Raw genomic sequence first — 7154 nt, forward strand, 5'->3', positions numbered from 1 at the left:
CTGATAATGCTAGAGGCCATCGGCTCGAAGGGCCGTTGAGAGAGCTGCAAGAGGACTAACTCTGGACTCCACGCCAGAGGCAGAGGCATTGCAGGCGGGTGTAAGTTTCTGAACCCTCTCAGGAAGAGTTTAATGAGAGGTTCTTGAAAACAAGAGTGGCTCAGAAGCCCTTTCCTGTATCAGGATAGGGAAGCCACATAGCACTTTAGGGAGGCAAGGGAGAGGCCTTACCTGGAGAGATGGACTAAGAAATCTAGAATCACTGATGTAGGGGCTATAAGGGGGTCCAGACCTCTTGGTTCCAGGAACTTCTGTAATCTAGCCCATTTGTACCTATATGCTTTCTTCATTGACTTTTTTTGTGCTGCCTGAAGTATCGCTCTCACAGGGGAGGAGAGACCTTGTGCGGCCTGACCCTCCAACCCATGAGGCGCAGCGTTTCCAGGTCTGGGCACCTGACTTTACTGTGGTGAATTGTGAGAAGGTCCGGCGTGGACCTGAGCCAAGAGATTCGCCCCTGGCTGCTCTCCACAGTGGTGCAAACCACAGTTGATAATAATAATAATAAACTTTATTTATACCCCGCCACCATCTCCCCAACGGGGACTCGGGGCGGCTTACATGGGGCCATGCCCAGAATGATACAATATAACAGAATATAAGTAGAACAACAAATCATAACACATTAAACAATACAATAAATGATAATATACAGTACATTAAACAAAATCAAAAGAACAACGGGGCCACTACAGTGTCACCAGGATGCAGTCGGAATTGTCTGAAATTATTTTCGACACTGTCATGCCTATCAGCGGATTGGGGGAAACGCGTACAACAGGTGTCCTGTCCAAGTGAACTGGAACACATCCCGGAGCGGTGTGCGGGAGGAGCCTGGGGCAGTAGTCGGGGCACTGGTTGTTCTGTAGGGAGGCAAAGAGATCTATCACCAGCCAACCCCAGCATCGGGCTAACAGGCGGAACTCCCTGATGTTCAGTTTGCCACTCGTGATCGGTTGAGAGTGACCTGCTGAGGGTGTCTGCAAGGATATTGTCTTTCCCTGGTAGATGAACAGCTTGGAGTCTTATTCACCTGTCGACGCACCAATTCCAAATCCGCATGCAGAGGTAAAGTAGACTTTTTGAGTGTTCCACCTTGTTTGTTCAGGTAGAACTTCACAATCATGTTGTCCGTTACTAGACGCACTATTGTTCCTCTGAGGAGTCGTTTGAAGGCATTCAGGGCCTTTTCCACTGCTAGTAATTCCAGGAGATTTATATCGAGGGGACAATGTCGCTCTGTCCACTTCCCGTTAATTATGAGATTGTCTAGATGCCCTCCCCAGCCTCAGCAAGAAGCATCTGTGGTGAGCTGGCATGATGGAACCGGAGGCTGAAAGGGCATTCCAGTGAGGACGTTCTGTCGTATCGTCTATCACCTCAGGGAGCGGAGGACCCGTGCTGGAGGCTTCAATCTGATTTGTTGACTGTTGGTGAATGGGTCAAAGGACCCCAGAAACCAAATTTGCAGAGGGCGCATCCAGAGCCTTGCTAGGTCTATCAATGCTGTCATTGAGGCCATATGGCCTAAGATAGACTGGATATGCCAAGCATACCCTCTTGAACAGACTTCGGAAATAGCCGAACGGATATTACAAAAGCAATACTCTGGCAGGTAGGTTCGTTCTATGGATGAGTCTATAACTTCTCCGATGAAGTGAATCCTCTGCTTGGGGTATAACTGAGACTTCTCCTCGTTCACCATCAACCCTAAGGCCTGCAAAAGAGACAGAGTGAACTTGACATCAGATTGGAGCTGAGATCTCAAATCTGACACCAGAAGCCAGTCGTCAATGTACAAATAAATTATGAAACCCTGTTGTCAGAGGTACGCTGCAACCACAGACATACACTTCGTAAACATCCATGGGGCCATAACCAAGCCGAACGGGAGAACGTTAAAAAAGTAGGAGTCGCCAACCATAAATCTAAGGTACTTGAGGTGAGGGCGTCTAACTGAGATATGAAAATAAGCGTCTTGTAAATCAATAGTCACAAACCAGGTGCCCTTCCTAAGGACTGGGAGAATGGTTGCAAGAGTAACCAACCTGAACATCCGGGTTCTGATGTGCCGAATAACTGCCCCAACGGAGCATCTTCCTCCCAGGTGGAAAGCAGGTGCAGGAGTAGGGAGGAGGAGGACTTGAGGAGGTTCCTGGAAGACAAGAGGTTCCTGTCAGGGGCCCAGCCAGAGAGAATAGGCTGGGCCTTCTCCCTGAACCTCCACCAGCCCTTAGCACCAAATTGCAACTGGAGGGCCATCCCCTCAGGGCAGATGCTGGGTTCTTCTAACATCTTCTCCGAGGTCTCATTGAAGGACACCCAAGCCACCTGGAATGCACTCCTGTTCTTAAATGAAGCTTGCAGGGACCTTCTGTGACTCTTTAAATGATATTCAGCAGGGGTCCCCAAACTATGGCTCGGGGGCCGGATGCGGCCCATCGAAGCCATTTATCCGGCCCCCACAGCACAAGGGCAGAAGGGGGTTAGGCTAAATGGCCCAAGGGGTCTCTTCTTCTCTTACAACACTTATTATTATTATTATTATTATTATTATTATTATTATTATTATTATTATTATTATTATTGAGGCTGGGTGGCCATATGTCAGGGATGCTTTGTTTGTACTTTTGGTGCACAAAGGCAGAAGGAGTTGGACTTAATGGCCCAAGGGGTCTCTTCCAACCCTCTTTATTATTATTATTATTATTATTATTATTATTATTATTATTATTATTATTATTATTAACATTGAGGCTGGGAGGCCATCTGTCAGGGTTGCTTTGCTTGTGCTTTGGGTGCACAAAGGCAGAAGGGGGCTGGACTCAGTGGCCCAAGGGCTCTCTTCCAACCCTCTTTGTTGTTGTTATTATTGTTGTTGTTGTTGTTGTTATCATCAAGGCTGTATTTGTTCCCGTTTTGTTTGTTTTTTACTTCAAAATAAGGCATGTGCAGAGTGCATAGGAATTTGTTTATAGTTTTTTTTAAAAACTCTAGCCCGGCCCTCCAACTGTCTGAGGGACCGTGGACTGGCCCCCTGTTTAAAAAGTTTGGGGACCCCTGATATTCAGTGTATTGAAAAAAGTCTTCATATAAAGTGAAACAACAACTTAGTTTATTTCTGGAATTCTTATGACAAAAGCATATTGGTTACAATTGCATATTGGTTTCTTGTTTTGAGTAACATTGTCTCATTACACTTTCCTTCAATCTTTTCTTCATACACAGAAAGATTAGCTTTATCACTATGTAGAGGCAGACTCTTGGTTATTTTCAACTTACTCCTTTGACTATTTCTTCAAATACTTTTTATTAACTTAGTCTCTGATTCTTATTCACTGACAACTAAACTATCATGACCTTGAAGCTAGCTCCTTCCCTTCCTAACTTGACTTTTTACTCCTATAGAATGTTCAGTTTTCTTCCAACTGTCATACAAGCTATCTCCCCTTTCAAATCCTAGCACCCGCTCATTTGCATATGACCAATCAAGTCACCTCTATGCAAATTAGCTCATCTCCTGCTGCTACCTTCTAAGAACCACAAAATGGCTGTTTGCACACCAGCCCTGTAAGGTAGGTCATGTTCCAATATGAACAAACATATTTTACATTTACATTATAACATGCATTTCGCTACACCACCCTTTTTACCAGCACGGGCTGGGAGTCCCGCTGACCCTTCCTCCCCAACCTCTCCTTACTCTGGAGGAATGTAGCTGTTGCTTCAGTTCCTGCTGGGTGCCTCCAACCCAGGCCTTGTGACCTCAATGAAGTTGGTCACCAAGGCGAGCGGAAGCTCCAGGAGCCATGCCTCCAGGCAAGTGCTGTCCCTGATGTGTCTGACGATCCTGCCGATGGCCCACATTGCTTTTGTCTGCAGAAAGAAAGAAGGAGGCTCAAATGTAAGAAGGGATCCTGCTGAAAGCATCCAAAGTGGGGGTGCCCTGTTCCTTGCCCTCCTGGGCCAGCCATGGTCCCTCCTTCACCTTGGCCAGAAACAGGTCAAGCGCTGCCTACAGGCAACAATACAGTGAATTTAGTATGGTGCATATCAATTCACCATAAGCCCCATAGAGAAGAAGGAAACGGGAATCATGGTGAGGTTCAGCCTTGTCTCCAACCCTATGGGGAGACCGCCCATGGGGACAGGGGAGTGCCATCCCCAGGCCAAGCTCTCTTAATTCCCGACGGACTCCAGAAAGTGGTCCGTGGCCATCTTCAGATTTTTGCGGGCCATGTAATCCACTGCCCGCGAGACCTCTGCAGAAGAGGGACTGCAGACTAGCTGGCAAGGACAGTGCAGGTATTCTTTCGCCTGTCAAGAAAAACAGAAGGGAAACAATGGCACCCGGCAGCCATGGAATATTTTTATATATATATATATATATGAGTGATAAAATCACGGCACCGGACAAAACAACAAAACTAAACACCCCAGAACCTTGAAAATTGACAGCACAACCCCTCATCCATGCCTCAAGGACAAGACAACAAAAAGAAAAGAAAAAGAAAATCCTAATTAGAGGGAGAGGAATAATTGTTTTTATCCAATTGCTGCCAGTTAGAAGGCTAAGCTCTCCCCCCCCCCCTTTGGGACCTATTCTTCCCCATCCCTCCATCCCTCTCCTAACCTTCCCTCACTTACTCGACTCTTTTTAATTTATGTACACGTAAGAAAATTTCAATAAAAATCATTTAAAAAGAAGGCTAAGCTCCGCCCACTTGGTCTCCTAGTGGGGCGATGCAACCACCAGAGATGCAAGGAGATGTTTACTTTTACTTTAAAGGGTAGCATAACTTGGCTTAGAATGTATGTAACAAAGGCTTGGATGTTGAAAAACAGTAACAAGTTTATTCAGGTACATAAGCATAGCGGTTTCAATGTTGCTTCTCACTTAGAGGTACACTTCTTCAACAGTTACAATGATAACATGTGATGATACAATTCTCAAAAGGATTATTTCTTCCCTTGAGCAGTTTAAACTTTTTTTCTTCCAACTGATGTTCTTAATTCAACTGATCACTACAGATCCAACTGGGATTTCTTTCCCTTTATCACTCAGACTCCACTACTAACTCAAATAAGTCACTTGACCTATTTAAAACCGACACAAGCTAGAGATCTGAACTTCCCTGGTTCTCACTACCTTAGAACCAGTCTTCCCTGTGATTCCCTGATCACAGACTGACTCTCTTTTCAAAACCTGCTCTCTCTTACCAAACGGCAGTTGGTTCCGCCTACATTTCTATGGCAACCTGCCTCAGAATGCTGAGCTGGCTACCATCCCCCAAGCACTGATAACTCTAATACTTACCCATTCCAAACATATACCTATAATTAAAATAACAACTGTAAACCAAAATTTACACTTCACCACACCTAGCAACTCATTCAGCCCAGTGGACAGGCAGAGTTAGGCCTCACTTAGGCCTCTTCCACACTGCCTATAAAATACATATTATCTGATTTTAATTGGATTATATGGTAGTATAGACCCAAGGCCCTTCCACACAGCTATATAACCCATTTATAATCTTATATTATCTGCTTTGAACTGGATTATCTTGACTCCACACTACCATATAATCCACTTCAGTGTGCATTTTATACAACTGTGTAGAAGGGGCCTCATATAATCCAGTTCTAAGCAGATAATATAAGATAATAAATATACAGTAGAGTCTCACTTATCCAACATAAACAAGCCAGCAGAACGTTGGATAAGTGATTACTAGGACAGTAATTAATAAATAATTACTGTGGTGATCCAGTCCAACCCAATTCTGCCATGGAGGACAAAATCCAAGCACGCCCAACAGATGGCCACCCAGCCTCTCAATAATAATAATAATAATAATAAGAAGAAGAAGAAGAAGAAGATCATACAATCCTAAGGTTAGGAGAGACCCCTAAGGATCATCCAGTTCAACTTCCTTCTACCACGCAGGAGGCTACAATCCAACCACTCCTGACAGATGCCCATCCAATATCTCCACAATAATAATACACATTGAATCATAGCATCAGACAGTTAGGAGACACCCCTAAAGGCCATCCAGTCCAACTCAATTATGCCATGAAGGACACAATCCAAGCACTCCCAACAGATGGCCACCCAGCCTCTCAACACTAATAACAACAACAACAACAACAACAACATCATACAATCCTAAGGTTTGGAGCGACCCCTACGGATAATCCAGATCAACTTCCTTCTACCATGCAGGAGGACACAATCCAACCACTCCTGACAGATGGCCATCCAGCCTCTACATAATAATGATGATGATGAACATGACGATGATGATGATGATGATAATAATAATAATAATAATAGAAGCATAGAATCCAAGAGTTTGCAAGGGCTATCTAGCCCAACCCTTTCTACTATGCAGCAGGACACAATCCAAGCATTCACAACACATGGACAACGTATAAATACTATACAATACTACACAGGGACATAGACCCCCTCTACCCTCACCACTTTCACAGTACACAAAAAACCAAATGCATACTAAACATAAAGACAACCATACAATAGACATTCAATACCACCACTACCTCAACAATTTCTCACCAACACCACCAGACAATGCCACAACATCGAGTGGCCAGGCACAGCTAGTTATATTATATAATATATAATACCATATAATGATATAGTACAATATAGTAATTTAATGCTTATATTGTGCTATGCTAATAATATATTGTATGTTCATTTGATTTGTAAGCCGCTCTGAGTCCCCTTCGGGGTGAGAAGAGCGGGATATAAATGTAGTAAATAAATAAATAAATAAATAAATGGAAAGGCTCCTGGGTCAAAAATGGAGGGAGAGCAGGGGCAGGTGATTGTGTGTGCGATGCTTGCTGGAATGAAGTGGGCATTAGGGTCCCAACATACATTTCTAGTGGCCAAAGAGACCACTGGGTAATGAACGAGAGACAAGAAGAGCAGCCTACCTGAAAGCTGGACATCTCTGGACAAACCTGCCACCTAGAAGTCCGATGCAGGAGGCCCCTCTCCATGTCCTGAGGAAGGCGTTGGGCGATGTCTCTTCGGTCGTGGTACCAGGCCTCACCAGGGG

The 7154-nt window shown here is 44.5% G+C and overlaps 1 long non-coding RNA gene across 1 annotated transcript; it reads right to left on the reverse strand.

The window, feature by feature from the left end:
* Window positions 1–549: 549 nt before the first annotated feature.
* LOC134298214 (uncharacterized) lies at window positions 550–5788 on the reverse strand. The gene is made up of 3 exons (XR_010005163.1): window positions 3764–5788; window positions 2109–2215; window positions 550–1777 (listed from the first exon to the last, which is right to left on the reverse strand). It is a non-coding gene; the product is annotated as an uncharacterized LOC134298214 (long non-coding RNA).
* Window positions 5789–7154: the final 1366 nt, after the last annotated feature.

The sequence above is a fragment of the Anolis carolinensis genome, chromosome 4 (genome assembly GCF_035594765.1).
Source record: "Anolis carolinensis isolate JA03-04 chromosome 4, rAnoCar3.1.pri, whole genome shotgun sequence".
Taxonomy (NCBI): Eukaryota; Metazoa; Chordata; class Lepidosauria; order Squamata; family Dactyloidae; genus Anolis; species Anolis carolinensis.